The following is a 19,855-nucleotide window of genomic DNA, read 5'->3' on the forward strand; positions in this document are numbered from 1 at the left end:
GCGAGGTGTGCATTCATCCGGCTTTGTGCCTCAAGTGTGGCATCCGCGGTGAGCCTTCCATATTCCTTTGCTTAGGATGTAGGCTCCCGGTACCAAAAGATTTGCGTTCTTGCGAGGCTTGCGGAAATCCTTGCCTGTGTGACAACTTTTGGTGCAAAGATTGTGCGACTACGGTGGCGATAAACAAAGAAGGGGTATGCATAAGGTGCCGTCGCAACCCATCTATCTATCTAGAGGACGAAAAGAAAGCGCATAATATGCCGAATAGTCAAGTTTAGATTCGCCGGATGATGAAAATAAAGTGAGTTGTAATGGTTTTATATGCTTCAAGTTTATGTAAGAAAGTGAGTACGAATATGGTTTTATATAATCTTATTATGAGCTTATCTTGGTGATAGAATATGTAAAAGTGTATGAGTGAACCTGCGGATTATTCACAAAGTAATCAAGGGGAATAGCAATGAAGTATACCATAGGATTTGCGCAAAAAAAAAGCTACTGCATGATCTATGAACCTGATGGCCGCCCCTTGCATATAGGAGTATTATCTCATGTTGAGTTCAAAACAGTACATTCGCAACACTAGTAGGAGTATTATCTCATGTTGAGTTCAAGTGCTACTGAAAATCTGCCATTACATCTCATGTTGAGTTCAAGTGCTACTGAAAATCTGCCATTACATCTCATGTTGAGTTCAAGTGCTCAATTGCCTGCTCAACATATTCTCTGTCAACTGTCAAACGAACAGGGAGACATCCTTGTCTCTCTAGTGCTTTTTTCTTCAAGTGAGGAACTGCATAGTGCATAGAACCCTTGTGCTTGATGATCTCTCTCATACACGCTTGATGACTCAACCAGATCCTATTAAGCTTTTGATGGGGGTACTCAGCAAGGGATTGATTAACCTATTACACATAAAATTAAAAAACTCAATCAGTTCATAACATTAACCTATGGGAGTAGATATCTTGAACAAATAACATAAAATACTCAAATCGGTGCAAGACCTTTGCGACAATCTCGGGTAGAGTCTTGGACATCTTTTTATGAAACATTGCTTGAATTGAGGCAAACCAACCAAGATCTAATATGTTTGTGTCAGGAGAATTAGGTGGTTGGTATATCATCCTAATATCCCAACCACCCCTTGCAGCTTCCTGCAAAAAAAGTGGATCATCTGGTTTTATATGAGTCCTAGCATTGTCCTGCTGTACGTAGATGGTGTTCCATCTATCACTCTCAGGCCACTTTTCCTTTATAGCCGGCAGTACGTATTTCACTAAGTACTCCCGACTTTTCTCCCTGTCCACTTTATCGCAGGGCTTCAACTCCCATGCTCCCCTCAACCTAAGAATATAGAAATAAAGAACAAGTAAATAATGTGCATATAAAAATTTAGCAGAAAGTAGGAGTAGTAACAAGAACAAGTACCAACCTATTTTGACTCTTCTTTTTTGCTTGCACCCACTCTGTGTAAGCCCAAACCCCAATCTTGCCATCAAATACACAATTGCCTTGAGCATCATACCTTGGTCTAGCCATTGCGGACAAGAACATAATTTTTTGAATGTGGTTTTTATGTTTACATTCCCGGTGTGGTGCCTCCTCTCTATGACTCAAATACATGTTCTGGGTCTTCCGCGTGCGATAAAATCATTTCTCATCTATATGAACCACATCCATATCAGCCCTAAATGTGGGATTAATACCGCCTTGGGATGTTAGGCTACTTCGCTCAAGATGCATAAGAGCATACTCCACACGAGCCCTTTCGTTTGCAGCAGTCAAAGAAGGCTTCAATTCACTTGTTATTCGTCTAATTTCCTTCATCTTCAACCTACAACAAAATATCAAAAATATCTCGTTGATAACACTCACCTCCATATAATAAAAGAATGTTGACATGTAGAAAATTGACAACAATCTGATAGTATAACGCTCACCTCCGCCAAATAGTGGTAGTTGACAAGTTCAAATGTCCAGCAACTTGTTCTAATGTTGTTCTCTCTCCAGGTGGGATGGCCTCCAATGCATCTATGTCGAAATTAATCATCTTCCTTCCTGATTTGAGCTTCCGATTGTTTTTGACCCCAGTAATGCCGCCACCTTTTTTAGCCTCCCGCCATACCCTTTGCACTATCCTCCTAGGACAATCACAAGCTAGTGCAACAGCTTTAGAAACACCATGCTTCAACCTTATACCCGTACCATTACGTTTAATGATCTCAGCATATATGTGACACTTGTCATCTGTATTGTACTGTCTTCTTGTCTCCTTGTTCGACAGAACATCTAGATTCGTAGGAAAAATAATTAGATAAACAAAAAATATGGAAACAAAACTATGCTGTAAATATGCTTACTCAAATCGATTGGTTGTTTTTGGGTTTGTACAGCCTCTCGACTAGGAGGGTATTCGTCGGCATGGGTAAAATTTGGGTTGTATCCACTTCCTCGATAGCCAATGCCCGAACCAGTTGCGTTCTCTCCGTTCATCACATCCAAACCATTGTGTCCACCAGTTCCTTTAGAACACAAACGTGAGAAGAGAACAGCTTTAGAACACAACAGTTTTAGTACTCCTGCAGCAAACACTGCAATTTTGGTAACGATCTGCAGTTTTAAAACATTGCAGTTTTGGCAACGCCGACGAACACATGAACACAGGACGACGCGCCGTACCTGCACTAGTGCTTGGAGCTGGTACTAAACGCATGCACTAGTGCATGGAGCTGGTACTAAACGCATGCACTAGTGCACTAAACGCAAACACAGTACGACGCGCCGTACCTGCCCCGCCGACGAACATAGGAGCTGGTAGAACATTAGTGTTTACCTTCTGTGCTGGCTGCACTGAACGTGAAGCCTAGTGACTCGCCACCGCTGCCTGTACCTGCCCCGCCGACGAACGAGATCCCGCCGCCACCGCCAAACGAGATCCCGCCGCTGCCAAACGTGAAGCCCACGAACGTAGAACTTGCGATCCCGGCCCCGCCACCGCTGTCTGTACCTTCCCTGCCGACGGAGCCACTCCAGTTCGACGAACCGGCCTCGTTAGGTGCCGGAGGGCGAGATGGGCGTGCGAGGCCGACGCGCCGTCGAGGCAAAGTCGTTGGAGGAGGAAGATGGTCGAACCCAGCCGTGCCGATGGAGATGGATGGAACTCTCGCTCGTCCGGTGAGACCAAGAGGAGGAAGTCCTCCGGGCGGCTGCGCTCTCGGTTGGAAAGCAACCCTAGACAGCCCACGGAGGCCAAGAGGAGGAAGCCGGCGATCTGATTCATCTTGCTGCGTCCGTGCCATTGGACCGAGGAGGCCAAGAGGAGGAAGCCGAAGATGAGCGCCGTCTGTTCGTGAACATCCATCGCCATAGCTACTTATACTGCGCGCGGCGTAGAAGGAAAATCAGGCGGCCAAGAAGGAAACTCGCGCGCGGCGCGCGGCGCAGAAGGAAAATCAGGCGCGGAATCGCGCGCGAAAGGAAACTCGCGGCGTAGAAATCACGCGCGAAAGAAATGCATGCGGAAGGAAAGTACTCGGTCCGGTGCATGCAGAGTAGGAAACGCCAGGGGGAAAAGAAGGAAACCGGTGCATGCAATCAGTTTAATGGACGGGGAGTACTATGCGTCAATTTTACATTTGATTAGGCGCATCTACAGCTAACTGGCTCCGTTTTTCCTTTCAATTAGAAAACACCTAGGTCCCAGAGCCCTCTGAGTTGCGCCTAATAAACTGTAATGGAGGGAGTAAGTTTTATGATTTTTTTTAGTCCCAAGTTATAAGTCTTAAGTTCCGAATAAATCCCTACCTGTTTGGTTCTTGAGACTTAACATGGATAAAAGACCATATTACAACTATAAGTTCATATAAGTCCCTTCTTGAAAGTCTTATTTCATAAGTTTCAAATGTCCACTTTAAATCCCTATAAGTCTCTTTTGTTTGGTTTAGATGGGACTTGTAGGGACTTTTTTAAGTCCCTAAACCAATAAGTCCCTGGAAACAAACACCTCTAACTCGCAGGTGTTAATCAGCAGGTGATACACGACCTGCAGGTGTTAATCAAAACTAAGACGTCATCGCAAAATCAAAGAAAAACCAAGCGGTCAACAAGGAATTTGGTTCAGCTCGGGTATTCAGCAGTGAACTTTTTGGTTTTTGATGGGGTATTCAGCAGTGAACTGAAAACTACAGTTAGTTTGTCAGGACCCTGCATTCCCTGCATCAAGCCTGAACTTCATCGACAATGACGAAACCGAATAATTCGACAATTGGACTGAAGACGATGTGAATCGGTACGAGGCTTGGATGGACGTTGAGGATTCTCTCGCGCAAGTCATATATCAACAGCTGTCATCACCCCAGGAGGCCCCCTGTTCCTCTTCACGCAGTTGCGCCATCTCCAAGACTGCTACAGTCCAGCTCACCAACGACTTGCCGTCAATATTCTTGCTTGCGTGCGCTATAAGAATATCTACATCCGGATGCAGCAAATCCGACCCCCTAAACATTCGCGGACATATCCCTGGACAGTGATCAGTCAACCCTCAATGCTTGCGTGGCTGCGTCCACAACTGATACCTCATATCAGGTCCCCCAAAACCATGCCATCCATGCAACGTGAGAGAGAGGATACCTAGATAATCATAGGAACAAATAGACATATATAGATCAACATACGGGCATAGATTCACAATTTGTCGGACTAAACAAATACTCCCTCCGTCCGAAAAAACTTGTCCCAAATTTGTCTTTCAAATGAATCTATCTAGCACTAACTTGGGGCTAGATACATCCATTTAAGGGACAAGCTTTTTCGGACGGAGAGAGTAGTTCGCTGACACCGGAAGCCACCCCGAGGCGACAGAACCAGCGGCGGCGACGGTTAGAGAAACCCAAGTAGCATGTTGTTTTCGTGTGAGGCAGCTGTTCGGTATCAATCTTACTCCTACATAGTTTTTTTTTTGCGGGGTTACTCTTATACATAGTTTGAAGCAGTAGGATACACATCCGGGTCAAATGGGCAGAAAATCTGACTGACTTTGTAACGCACGGAACGGAGGATCTATGCTGAAATGAAACTCACGTTGCTCAGCTTTTACTTCTTTTTTTCTCACACAGGAGCAAATCCACCCGGTCAGCTCCCTGCGTGCGAACGAGTTTTGAACCGCCCAATCCATAAGGACGATAGCGTCTATGACCTGCGGCCTGTTGTCGATAAAACCTAACAATTGAAAGTTCAAAAGAAACAAAATCACGTCCTTATGGGCTGCAGCCCATGGATGTTGTAAAGCCCATGCTTATGATATACTATTGGGTCACCTAAAAAAATAATATTGGGCCCATGTTTGATTCTTGTCCTAAACTTCGGATTAATTTTATTAATTGGTAGAGGTATTAATAGTATTTCCACATAAATGGGGATGTAGCTCAATTGGTAGAGCGCTAATCAATGCGGAATAGAGCCACGGGGTTCGATTCCTCGCATCAACACTTAATGTTCTATTTTATTTTTCTGCCGATGGACTTCTTCCTTTTTCCTATAAAATAAATAAAATAAATTGATCGGGAAAAAAAAGTGCTGCCTCTTGGGTTTTAACTGGGCTGCAATGTGAACCCTAATCCAGATTGGAATAGTATGTGATTGGGTTAGGGCAAAAAAATTACAAATTTGCAATAAACATGTTGACGAATAGTATAAAAATCAGACAATACATGTTGTATGGAATCCGAACAGCTCACACATCACTTCATCACTGATGGAGAACATGTCAAGTGCTACATCACATAGAACAATAAATTTAGAAGCTTTACTGGGAAATCTAGAACGTTAAAATTTGTTGAGAGCCGATATATGTGCAAACAAAACCTTCTACTTCAAAAAATCAGCACATACTTCAACTAGGGAGGTTCATACATGAAGTTTCATGCAGATTTGTAACATGAGATGGACAACACGTTGATATGATAAAATAGTTCTATAGATAGTTGTTCTCAAACACTAATTATCACTAGTAGAAAACGGAGTTTTAAAACCGGTTCGTAAGGGCCTTTAGTGCCGGTTCCATAACCGGCACTAATTGGTGGGCACTAAAGCCCCCCCCCTCCCCTTAGTACCGGTTCGGCACGAACCGGCGCTAAAGTGCCACCACGTGCCGTGAGCTCGCGCCCTGGTATGGGGGACCTTTAGTACCGGTTGGTGTTACCAACCGGTACTAAAGGTTTTTTTTATTTTTTTTTGAAAATTTTGGAAAAAAATTGATTTTTTTTATTTTTAATTTTTCTAAATTATTTGGTGATTTAGTCTCTAATCACCTCTCTTAACTGCTTAAGTGTGGATCACTCATTCCAAATCATCTAACTTCCCGACCGGTCACCCATCCCTCTCACTACTCCAGCCCGAGGACGCTTAATTTTCGGATTCTATTCTCCTTCGTTTCCAAGTATGCACTTGTTGTTTTCCTGACAATAGTAAGATGCCAATCCTATTAACCCTCAGGAGTTTAGCTTGAGCATGAAGTCAGACATTTCACTGTTTGAGTTTGAAACTATTATTCTAAAAAAACAGTAATTATTTAGTAACACTAATATTTCTTGAATAAGTTTGACCACTGTTTGACCATAGTTTGACCAGATTTGACCAAAATTCAAAAAATTGAAATAATTATTTAGTAACACTAATATTCTTGAATAATTATGTAGTAACATTAATACTTCTTGAATAAGTAGTTTGACCAGATTTAACATTTTTTTCTTAAAAAATTGAAATTTGACCATATCTTTTTTTCCTTTTGGAATTTGAGGATTCTAAAAAATTGCAAACATGCCGTAGGCGGTCTCCATCGGATGCGGATTTTCGTGCTGAATTTTTTGATATATTATACGTTTTTTTCCGACATGCGTATGCAAAAGTTATAGCCGTTTTACATTTTCCCTACACTTTTTGCAAAACATGTCCAAATTTAAGGTTTCAAAATTTCCTAACTAGTAGATGTAGTAATATAACTACCTCTCGAAGGATTTTATTTTTTGAAGTTTTTATCATTTTCTTTTGATTTTTTCAAAACTGAAATGGCGACACACGGGGGGGGGGGGGGGGGGGGTAGAGTTTGAAAATTGCCCTATAGTGCCGGCTTGTGTCACAAACCGGTACTATAGGTCAGAAGACCCCTTTAGTACCGGTTCGTGGCACAAACCGGTACTAAAGGTTAGCCCTTTAGTACCGGTTTGTGCCACGAACCGGTACTAAAGGTGATCGTGGGGTCCCAGCCTGACGCCAGCCTGCCATCACCCCTTTAATACCGGTTCGTGGCACGAACCGGTACTAAAGGTTCAACACGAACCGGCATTAATGCATAGTCGTTCGAACCGGTACTAATGGTACCATTAGTGCCGGCTCAAATTCAAACCGGCACTAATGTGCTTCACGTTTGACCCTTTTTCTACTAGTGTATTTAGAAAGTTATACTTGACCAAGTTCCATAATTCAAGAAATTATTTTACCTTATCCTTTACTCAGGTTGTACCATGAGATTGGGTGAGGTTTGATTTGATAAAATATAAGATTGTTTTTGCAAATGGTTTGTACCATGTGGTGAGGGATGATTTGATGTAAAAACATAGGGTTGTTTTTACAAATTTGCTAGAGACGGGAGGTCTGTCCAATAAGGTTTAGCGGCCTCCCCTCCTATTTCAAAACTAAATTTTATCAAGGAAACACACATTATTATTATATATAACCTAAAAAGTATACCATTGGATTTGCATTCGAAAGATCTTTTCACTGGTATATTGTTAGGATATAACCAGGAGGTTGGGGGGGTGGATGTGCTGAAGCGGGCCGACAAACGCATGGGTGGAACACGGGGACATTGACGTTGAATAGTGTGATGTGATCGTGGTCATCCAACGGTCCAAAGAAATGGACTGACGTCAATGTTTTTTCTAGTTACCTCACAAATAGGTCTTCCCCTCTTCGTCAAACACGAGCTTTAAAACATGACATGCATGCAAGTTGTTTCTCTGGGTGCAACTCACCGTCGTTGTGTGCTGGATTGACTCAGTGAAGATCAAGGTCTCGGGTAAAAACGGTCAAAATCTATTGTTTATATCTTGGCTAAGATTTTGGTTACCAATCGAAATTTTGAGATACCGAGCGGTTACCTAGTTTATTTATGCCCCAAGAGTAAAATGTATACCAAGCCCAAAAAATCATTTTTATCAATTTTTTTAAAAGAAAACTCAAAAGAGAAAAAAGCACGTTCTTGATGGGCCGCAGCCCATGCATGTCGTAACAGTCCATGCTTCAGAGTACTGTTTGGCCCATGTTTGATTACTGTCCTTAAATGCGGATTAATTTTAATTGCTGAGTTAACAGTATTGCTTGTAAAAGGGGATGTAGCTCAATTGGTAGAGCGCTAATCAATGCGGAATAGAGGCACGGGGTTCGGTTCCTCGCATCTCCACTTATCTTTTAATTTTAGTTTTTCTGCCGACGGACTTTTTCCTTTTCCTGTAAAATAAATTGATCGGGAAAAAAAGAGAAGTGCTGCCTCTTGGGTTTTAACTGGGCTGCAATGTGGACCCTAATCCTGGACGCCGTACACGCTGCTGCTGCCTCCCGCCTCCGTAGCTTCACAGCAGACACGAAACTGCAAGACGACCTATTTTTCCCTCGCTCGATTCAAATTTTGCTCTGCCCGCATGTCCGTCCGTAGACCATCTAGATTAGGACTGACCACTTCACTGGCCAGTAGTTGGTACTCCCTCCGTTCGGAATTACTTGTCGCAGAAATGGATGTATCTAGAGGAGTATGAGCTTGTGATCAGCTCACTAATTTTCAGCGTCATGCATGTCGAAAATGTATTGCTCTATGCACATTGGTGAACTCTCAGGCTGTCAACCGATTGAACTCACAGGTGATACACAGCCTGCAGATGTCATCGGAAAATCAAAGAAAAACCAAGCGGTCAACATGGAATTCCGTTCAGCTCGGATGTTCAGCAGTGAACTTTCTCGTTTTTGATGGGGTATTCAGCAGTGAACTGAAGCTATAGTTAGTTTGTCAGGACCCTGCATTCCCCGCATCAAGCCTGAACTTCATCGACTCTGACGAGACTGAAGAATTCGACAGTTGGACTCAAGACCATGTGAATCGGTACGAGGCTTGGATGGACGTTGAGTGCCGATCAACAGTTGTCATCACCTGGGAGGTCCCCTGTTCCTCTTCAAGCCGTTGCCGCCATCTCCAAGAGTGCGACAGTGTACTGCCAGCTCACCAACGACTCGCTGTCTTGCTTGCTTGCCCTATAAGAGCATCCGCGACCGGATCTAGCAAATCCGACCCATAAACGTCCGCGAACGCGTCCCTGGACAGTGAACGGTTAACCCTCAATGCCTACGTGGGTGCGTCGACAACTGGATACCTCATATCAGGTCACCCAAAACTATGTCATCCATGCAACGTGAGAGAGAGGATACCTATATAAACATATGAACAAACGCACATAGGTCAACATACGGAGGATCTAAGCTGAAATGAAACTCATGTTGCTCAGTTTTACTTTTTTTCCTCACAGGAGCAAATCCACTCGGTCATCTCCCTACCTGCGAACGAGTTTTGAACTGCCCGGTCCAGGGCTAGACGAGAGCGTCTATAACCTGCGGCCTGTTGTCGATAAAAACAAACAATTGAAAGTTCAGAAATAAAAAAAAAACAATCGAAAAACTCAAAAGAAAAAAGAATCACGTCCTTATGGACTGCAGCCCATTCATGTCGTAGCAGCCCATGCTTATGATACACTATTGGGCCCATGTTTGATTCTTGTCCTAAACTTCGGATTAATTTTATTAATTGCCACAGTTAATAGTAATACACATAAATGGGGATGTAGCTCAATTGGTAGGGTGCTAATCAATGATGAATAGAGGCATGGGGTTTGATTCCTCGCATCTCCACTTATCTTTTCATTATTTTTTCTGCCGGCCGACTTCTTCCTTTTCCTGTAAAATAAATTTGACCGGGAAAAAAGAGAGAAGAAATCTTTCCTGGCTGCTTCTTGGGTTTAAACTGGGCTGCATTGTGGACCCTAATCCAGATTGGAACAAAATGTGATTGGGTTAGGGCATGGGGTTCGATTCCTCGCATCTCCACTTATCTTTTCATTATTTTTTCTGCCGGCAGACTTCTTCCTTTTCCTGTAAAATAAATTTGACCGGGAAAAAAGAGAGAAGAAATCTTTCCTGGCTGCTTCTTGGGTTTAAACCGGGCTGCATTGTGGACCCTAATCCAGATTGGAACAATATGTGATTGGGTTAGGGCACGGGGTTCGATTCCTCGCATCTCCACTTATCTTTTCATTATTTTTTCTGCCGGCGGACTTCTTCCTTTTCCTGTAAAATAAATTTGACCAGGAAAAAAGAGAGAAGAAGTCTTTCCTGGCTGCTTCTTGGGTTTAAACTGGGCTTTAATGTGGAACCTAATTCAGATTGGAACAATATGTGATTGGGTTAGGGCAAAAAAAATTACAATTGCAAATTTGCAATAAATATGTTGACGGATAGTATAAAAATCAGACAATACATGTTGTATGGAATCTGAACAGCTCACACATCACTTCATCACTGATGGAGAACATATCAAGCACTACTACATGGCATAGAACAATAAATTTAGAAACCTTTTAGGGCAGTTTAGAATGATAAATTTTGTTGAGCGCCGATATATGTGCAAATAAAACCTTCTACTTCAAAAAATCAACACATACTTCACCTAGGGAGGTTCATAGATGAAGTTTCATGCAGATTTGTACCTTGAGATGGACAACACGTTCTTGATGGGCTGCAGCCCATGCATGTCGTAACAGTCCATGCTTCAGAGATACTGTTTGGCCCATGTTTGATTACTGTCCTTAAATCCGGATTAATTTTGAGCTAGGGTTATCGTTTCCTCTCGGCGGCGGCAACGTCGCCGTTGAGAAAGTTTCTCCCCTCCCTCGTTATTCTCGGGCCGACAGCCTCGTGATGCCGGGGCTTTCTCCGATCGCCCCTTGGCCTCGGTCCTGTCGGGTTTCTGGAGGCGAGGAGTTAGGGTTTACCCGCCCGGCGAAAGTTTCTCATCGGGCAAGAGATCCAACAATGGAGACCAGCGATGCTGGCGGGAACATGCATATTGTTTTTCCGGATGGAGATCATCTAGCAGGTTGGAACGAGCTGATCCTAGGAGGAAAACCTCCCGATCATGGTGTGCACCAAGGTTGGGGCTGCTTGTTGTTAGCTTTCGATGGTGACTTCCATGTACTGCTGCAGTTATCTTGGTTTGTGATAACAGAAGGTGATCCTGGAGGTGGCCGCGGACGCGGTTCAGCTCGAAGTAGAGGCAACATACAAGGTATTGGACGTGGCTACACTGTAGAATACCGTGATGAAGCTATGACAGAGGCAGATGCTAGCAGAAAACGGACACAGGAACATACTGATACAACACCGATGCAAGTCCCCACGGCGCAGGTGGCACCTGCAGCAACTTTGCCGGGGAAGGCCACACTTCTGCAACCAACGCCTCCACTGCCACCAAGTCCCAGCTCCAAGCAGGATCTGAAGAGGTCGAAGACATCAATAGCTACAGAAAAACTGCCGAGGTGCTCGGCACCACCCAAACCCACAGGAGCAAGAGCGGCGTCCTCCGACCCGGAGGGTCGCCGAGCGCAATGAATACTATATGTTGGAACTGTCGTGGCGTGGGCAACGCGGCGACAGTTCATGAACTTCGCGAGCTCGCGAAGAAATTTGCCCACCCTATACTCTGTATCGTGGAAACTCAAATAGAGAGAAGTAGGGTTGAAGCTCTTGCAGGAACTCTGGGATATGATAATAGTTATGCTATAGATAGCCAAGGGAGAAGCGGAGGTATAGGTATCTTCTGGAACAATCCAACAAAAATTGATATTTTGGGCTACTCGGTGTATCATATAGATTGCTCGGTACTTGATCCAGGAAAGGACCCATGGAGACTCACTTGTGTGTATGGAGAGGCCCAGACTCACCTCCGCCATCAGACATGGACCGTGTTAAAAAACATAAGCAGTACAAGCACTCTCCCATGGCTTTGCATTGGAGACTTCAATGAAGTTCTTCGTCCGGATGAGCACGAGGGAGTAGGTCAGCGAAGTAATGCTCAAATTCAAGGTTTTCGTGACACACTTGATGTTTGCATGTTGATGGATTTAGGCTACAAAGGGCGTTTCTGGACTTTTGAGAAAAAAGTTGTTGGAGGCACTTTCACGCGTGTGCGTTTGGATAGAGCTCTTGGCTCGGCTGAGTGGTCAGCCCAGTTTCCCCTAGCGAGTCTCTCGCATCTTACGGCGGCCACCTCGGATCATTGCCCTATTTTCTTGGAAATAAATGAGCAGGACAGAGCAAAGAAAAACCGGACCTTCAGGTATGAGACTATGTGGGAGACTCACGTGACATGGCAAGACACCATCCTGGATCGCTGGAATAATATACACTCGGGGGACACAGTGGAGGAGGTTCGACGGAAGCTTGCAGACCTAGCTAGGAATTTGTCAAGATGGAACAGTGATACATTTGGTAGCGTCCGGAAGGAAATAAAAACATTGAAGCTTGAGCTAGAACGCCTCAGGAGTGATCCTCAGAGAGTCGGCCCGTCACACGCCGAGATGAAAATTAACGACAAGCTTGTGGAGCTTTATCACCGAGAGGAGCTTATGTGGAGACAACGTTCAAGGATCGAGTGGCTAGCAACTGGAGATAAAAACTCTAAGTTTTTTCACCTTCGGGCGAGTATGCGCACGAGAAAAAACTTGATAAAAGCGCTAACAAATTCACTTGGCGTGCAGATTGACGACCCGGCCACTTTGAAAGACGTGGTGAATGAGTTTTATCAGCAACTATACACATCTGAGGGAGTCACCGACCTTGATGATGTGCTACAACATGTACCCACCAAAGTCACGGCTGGGGTGAATGATATCTTATGCTCACCATATTCTAGTGATGAGGTAAAAACTGCTCTTTTCCAAATGTTCCCAACTAAAGCGCCTGGTCCAGACGGTTTCCCAGCGCACTTTTACCAACGGCATTGGTCTATCTGCGGAGAAGAGATCACAAAGGCAGTACTGAGAATTGTTAGGGGAGAAGAGAGTGCAGAAAGTATAAATGATACAGTTTTGGTTTTAATACCAAAGGTAATGAATCCAACCTTTCTGTCGCAATTTAGACCGATTAGTCTCTGCAACGTGTTATACAAGCTTGCCTCAAAAGTTGTTGCAAATAGACTGAAGTTGATTCTGCCAGATATCATCTTTGAGGAGCAGTCTGCGTTTGTGCGAGGCAGACTTATAACTGATAACATTATTTGTGCCTATGAATGTCTGCATTTTATGAAGCGGTCCAAGGCAAAGTCAAACAGCTCTTGTGCTCTAAAGCTCTATATGATGAAATCTTATGATCGTTTGGAGTGGGAGTACCTGAGGGCCATTATGGAGAAGCTAGGCTTTGCTAATGCCTGGATAGAAATAGTGATGAACATGGTGACGTCGGTATCTTTCTCTATTCTATTCAATGGAGAAAAACTTGACCAGTTCAAGCCTACTAGAGGAATTCGACAGGGAGATCCAATTTCCCCTTACTTGTTTTTGATTGCAGCGGAGGGCCTCTCGTGCCTTTTAAAATCTTGTTCTCAGTCATCAGTACTTGGCGGTATCAAGGTGGCTCCTACAACTCCAGCTGTGAACCATCTTTTGTTTGCAGATGACAGCCTGCTGCTTTTCAAGGCGAGTGTTGAGGGTGCAAATGCGGTATCAAACCTGCTGAATATTTATTGCAGTGCTTCCGGACAGCGAGTAAATAATGAGAAGTCTTCTATTTTCTTTAGCAAAGGTTGTCCCCAGCAGGTGCGCAATAATGTTAAAGATGCTCTAAATGTTCAGAATGAATCTCTGAGTGACAGGTATTTGGGTATGCCAACTGATGTAGGACACTCCAAAAACGGTACTTTTAGATATCTCAGAGATCGCGTCTGGGAAAAGGTAAAAGGATGGATGGAGAAGTTGTTGTCTGCTGCAGGTAAAGAAGTGTTAATTAAGTCAGTCGCCCAAGCAATTCCTGTCTATTCCATGGCATGTTTCAGACTCCCTAGAGGCTTGTGTGAGAATGTCACGTCAATTATTCGGCAGTTCTGGTGGGGTAGCAAGCAAGGGAAGAGGAAACCGGCCTGGGTGGCATGGGATATCATGACAAGGCCAAAATCTATGGGCGGCCTTGGTTTCCGTGATCTTGAAATATTCAATTTGGCCCTTTTGGCCTGGCAAGCATGGAGACTTCTAAAGAGCCCAGATTCGTTGAGCGGGAGGATTTTGAAAGCAGCTTATTATCCGGAGTGTGGGATTTTGCAAGCTGAGTTGGGTACTCACCCATCACAAATTTGGCGAGCAATCATTGATGGCAGGGACATAATGCAGCAGGGAGTCATCAGGAGGATAGGTACCGGAGAAAGCACACTCATATGGGAACATAACTGGATTCCGAGGGGAGACATACTTAGGCCTATCACATCCCTTGTGGTGGATCCACCGATATATGTATCTGATCTAATAGAGCCGACCACATCTTCATGGAGGGAGAGTTTAATTCGATCTATTTTTATACCTATTGATGCGGAGGCGATACTCAAAATACCTCTTTGCCTGAGGAGGGTGGATGATTTTTGGGCTTGGGACAAGGAAATACGAGGCAATTTCACTGTTCGGTCGGCTTACAAAATGATACAAAACACCAAATTAAATAGAGAAGGGTGGATGTTTGAGAGTGCTGGCACGTCAAGTAATGAGCATCACAACAATGGGTGGGCATCCTTATGGCGAACACAGGTACCGAATAAAATCCGAGTTTTTCTCTGGCATCTTGCCCGGGAGTCTGTACCGACATGTGAGCTTCTTCATCATCGCAACATGGCGGAGTCTCCAGCGTGCCCCTTTTGCGGCGCTGCGGACTCGTGGCGCCACGCTTTACTTGAATGCGCGATGTCTCGCAGTGTGTGGGCACTGTCTTCGGAGATGCTAGTGGAGAAAATGTGTCTGGGCATGAACCCAAAGGCCAAGGACTGGTTATTTAACATGCAGGATATGTTATCGCATGCAGAGTTCACCTGGATGGCTGTTACTTTATGGGCAATTTTTGAGTTCAAGGAGGAAGGCTTTGCATGAGGAGATATTTCAGACTCCGTTCCATACTGATGGTTTTATTAAAAAATTCATATCCGAGCTCCAAGTGCTTCAAAAGCCAACAGCGTCCACATGCGTTAATACTAATGCAAGGCCGAACCATTGGATTGCCCCGCCCCAAGGCACAGTTAAAATAAATGTTGATGCTGCTCTACGGAGGAATACGTCATTAGCAGCCGTGGCTGCGGTGTGTAGGGACCAAGCAGGGAATTATATTGGATCTTCAGCAATTACCCTTGTGGGAATATCAGACCCTACAACACTTGAAGCCTTTGCAGTCCGAGAAGCGCTGGCCCTTGCAGATGACCTCTACGAGCAAAGAATTTATGTTGCTTCAGATTGCAAAATTGTTATCGATGATATCAAGCAGAAGAGTGCGGCGGTGTACGGCGCAATTATCCGAGAAATTTTAGATCATTCTAGCTTTTTTACTAGTTGCTCTTTTAGTCATGAATTTAGGAGCTCGAATACCGAGGCTCACAATTTAACGAAACATGCTCTCTCACTAGGGGTTGGCCGTCATGTCTGGCTAGGTAACCCCGGTGATCTTACTTTCGTCCCTGTAAACATTGTGACGAGTTAAATAAAGGTTTCGCGAGATTGTCTCAAAAAAAAGAAAATTCGGATTAATTTTGATTGCCAGAGTTAACAGCTTTGCTTGTAAAAGGGGATGTAGCTCAATTGGTAGAGCGCTAATCAATGCGGAATTGAGGCACGGGGTTTGATTCCTCGCATCTCCAGTTATATCTTTTTATTATTTTAGTTTTTCTGCCGACAGACTTCTTTCTTTTCCTGAAATAAATTGACCGGAAAAAAAGGAGAAGTGCTGCCTCTTGGGTTTTAACTGGGCTGCAATGTGGACCCTAATATCCAGATTGGAACAAACTGTCCATAGCCCATGTGATCCATGCACGCTCCTTCCAACATCTGCCGCGTTTGTACGCCGTCCTGCGACGAACTTCCAGCGCCGACGGCAGGACGACTCCTGGACGCCTCGGTAGCTTCACAGCAGACATGAAACGAGGCCGCGCCGAGGATTTAGTCACCGCTGCCGAGGGCAATTTTTTCAGCGATGCCGCGTGCTTCGTCGTCGCCGAGCACAACACGATCAGGTCCGCCTATAATTTTTCCTGCGTGAATGCGTGATGTGTGAGTAAGACAACCTATTTTTCCCTCGCTCGTTTCAATTTTTGGTCCGTATGAATTTTGACAACCGGGTAATTTCGGTCAGGCAGTTTGTTTTTCAATATCTTCTACGTACTCAATTTGTTTTTCCAAATAACACCCCACTGAAATTTAGCTCCTTTCCTACAGCTTAGTACACTTGTGATTTAGCTCCTTGGTAGCACCTACGTACTTATATAGTTTTACAGTACACTACTCAAGTTTTTTTTTTTACGGTGACACTACTCAAGTTTCGCTTATCTACACTGCTTCTTGGTAGCAACTGCATCTGTCTGTGTTTTTTTTTGTACACTTGTAATGCAACATGATATTGCCATTTGGGGCACCAATGCCTGCACCTCATATCCTGACACTCAACTTGTGTACATCTTGTATAGTTCAGATTTGGACTTTTTTTGTTCCGAGTTATTTTTATAGACAATGCGTGTGGGAATTAGTCTGATATTGGATAAGCAAGACAACCTAACTTCGAAAATGCATAGGAGCTCTCGGGTGCTAAGCCCTCCTATATTTTTTTGAATTACTAAATTATTTTTGAATATAGCTAGGGTGGTGGAGCACCCGAGTGCTCCTAATCCGCTTGCACTTAACTTACACTATATGCATGTACATTTGCTATATACTCCCTCCGTTCCAAATTACTCGTCGCAGAAATGGGTGTCTCTATAACTAAAATACATCTAAATACATCCATAACCGCGACAAGTAATTCAGAACGGAGGGAGTATGATGTACCTTGCGATTTTACTTGACATGCATAATTAGGCTGGATGACAACACGTGTATTAAAATTCCGTGTGACATTTCTATGCCCAATACGTGTTGGGCGCCGCCGCCACTCCATGCCTGCCGCAACGGCAGCCGCCATCAGCCCTCCCGTTTCTGCATTGTCGCCGCCACCGGTGCGGTAGCCCGTGCAGCCACCTCAAGCATCCTCCACCACCCATGCCAGTCCCCTGTGACACGTATCCGCCTAATCAGGCGAGGAAAACGGCACCTCGTTCGCCATCTCACCTGGGTGTGCGGTGAGCATGATGCATTTTCCTAGTTCTTACTAGGATAGTTTACAAGATCGCAATACTATCTTAATGGCTACTTGTGACGTGGTTTTCAGTAGCCATGGCGACATCAGGTGATCTTTATGAGCAGAACCACCATGACAAACATACGGGTCAATAGAATTCAGAAAGTTGCAGTTTACTTGCTCTATTTAATAATGGCTCCAGTTTCAATGAAAATCGTTACATGGACTCTCATGATTGCGATGGTGTATTTTTCTGCAAAAGTAGTTTTGTTGCCTTCTAATGTTTTCATTCACATCCATGGTCATATATGTTGCCTAACAAGATGCGAGTTATCAGCCACGTAGTTCTTATCTTCCTTTGCATCACACTTTTGGACATTTATTTAGCTTTCGTTGCATCGTACTTCTGGATAATGAATAAAATGATGTACCTTTTTGATTACTTCTTCACCAACTTATGTTCCACTCCACATTCATCTTTTGGATTACTTCTTCACCAACTTATGTTCCACTCTACATTTATATCATGGAAACATAATTCTCTATAATGACCTTGTATATAGTGGTTTTAGCGGATATGGTGTTTGCATTTTTCTCTTCACTATACGTTGCAATGCACGGACCCCTTTGCTAGTGATACTAATATTCATATCCCTTCTTTAAAAATAGACACACAAAGGACATCTTAGTTTCACAATTATTATGTAGGGATTGGGCACAAGTCCTAGGGGGTCATCCTTATCGCCCTTCCCTACGACGTCACCCATAAACTCAGTTTACCTCGGCATCCATTCAACAACTGACTGGAAACTCAAGCACAAGAAGCTCTGAACGCACGGAACGGAGGATCTATGCTGAAATGAAAACTCATGTCAGCTCCGTGCATGCGAACGAGTTTTGAACTGCCCATTCCAGGGCTAGACGAGAGCATCTATGACCTGTGGCATGTTGTCGATAAGAACAAACAATTGAAAGTTCAGAGAAAAAAACAATCGAAAAACTCAAAAGAAAAAAATCACGCCCTTTATGGACTGCAGCCCATTCAAGTCGTGACAGCCCCTGCTTATGATATACTATTGGGCCCATGTTTGATTCTTAGTACTAAACTTCGGATTACTTTTATTAATTGCCAGAGTTAATATGATTGCACGTAAATGGGGATGTAGCTAAATTGGTAGAGCGCTAATCAATGCGGAATAGAGGCACGGGGTTCGATTCCTCGCATCTCCACTTGTCTTTTCATTTTTTTTCTTGCGGCGGACTTCTTTCCTTTTTTTCCTTTAAAATAAATTTGACCGGGAAAAAAGAGAGAAGAAGTCTGTCCTGGCTGCTTCTTGGGTTTAAACTGGGCTGCAATGTGGACCATAATCCAGATTGGAATAAGTATGTGATTGGGTTGGGGCAAAAAAAATACAATCGCAAATTTGCAATAAATATGTTGACGAATAGTATAAAAATCAGACAATACATATTGCATGGAATCCGAACAGCTCACACATCACTTCATCACTGATTTGTACCATGAGATGGACAACACGTTGATATGATAAAATAATTCTATAGATAGTTGTTCTCAAAGACTAATTATTTAGAAAATTATACTTGACCAAGTTCCACAATTCAAGAAATTATTGTACATTATCCTTTACTCAGGTTGTACCATGAGATCGAGCGAGGTTTGATTTGATAAAATATAAGTTTATTTTTGCAAATGGATTGTACCATGTGGTGAGGGATGAAGGTTATTTTTACAAATGTGCTAGAGACAGTACCTCCCCTCGTATTTCAAATCTAACTTTGATAAAGGAAACACACATTATGTATAACCTAAAAGGTATACCATTGGATTTCCATTCGAAAGATGTTTTCAGTGGCATATGCTGGAATTTTGTCTATTTTGGACCAGCCCAATAGCAATTTCAGAAATTCCTAATAAATTTTAGAGGCCCATGCAGCCCATTCATGCAAGGCAAGAGGTGGAACTAAAATTTAGTTCCACATTGCTAGTTTAGAGGGAGTTGGACCTCTTTATAAGAGAGGTTCTTTCCCCACATGTATGAGCATGAGAACAAGAGAGACATCCACGCACGCTCCTCCTTCGCCGCCCGCCTTGCCTCGGGTTGCGGGAATGAGCCGAGCCGGTCGCTCCTCTCAGAGAATCTCTGTGCTGCTGCTGTCTTCCTAGGTCGGGACAGTAGGTCTCCGAAACCGCACCTTTTTGAGTCATGTACGGGAGAAGGGTGATAAGTTTTTGGGGAGTGTTCTTGTTCTTTCTGTTCGAGGTTCTACCACAGTTCCTTGTTCTAGTGTTTGCCCTACATATGTTAGGTTCCACTTCATATATGCAACTTGCTCTACTATCTGCTCTAGATATGTTTGGCTACAGTTCATATATGCAGATGCT

General features: G+C 43.8%; 1 pseudogene; it reads right to left on the reverse strand.

Moving 5' to 3' along the window:
* Positions 1–729: 729 nt before the first annotated feature.
* Positions 730–3,411, reverse strand: LOC147987671 (uncharacterized; annotated as a pseudogene).
* Between the last annotated feature and the right edge of the window lie 16,444 nt (positions 3,412–19,855).

The sequence above is a fragment of the Triticum urartu genome, chromosome 2A (genome assembly GCF_056163025.1).
Source record: "Triticum urartu cultivar PI428250 chromosome 2A, HENAU_Tu73, whole genome shotgun sequence".
Lineage (NCBI taxonomy): Eukaryota > Viridiplantae > Streptophyta > Magnoliopsida > Poales > Poaceae > Triticum > Triticum urartu.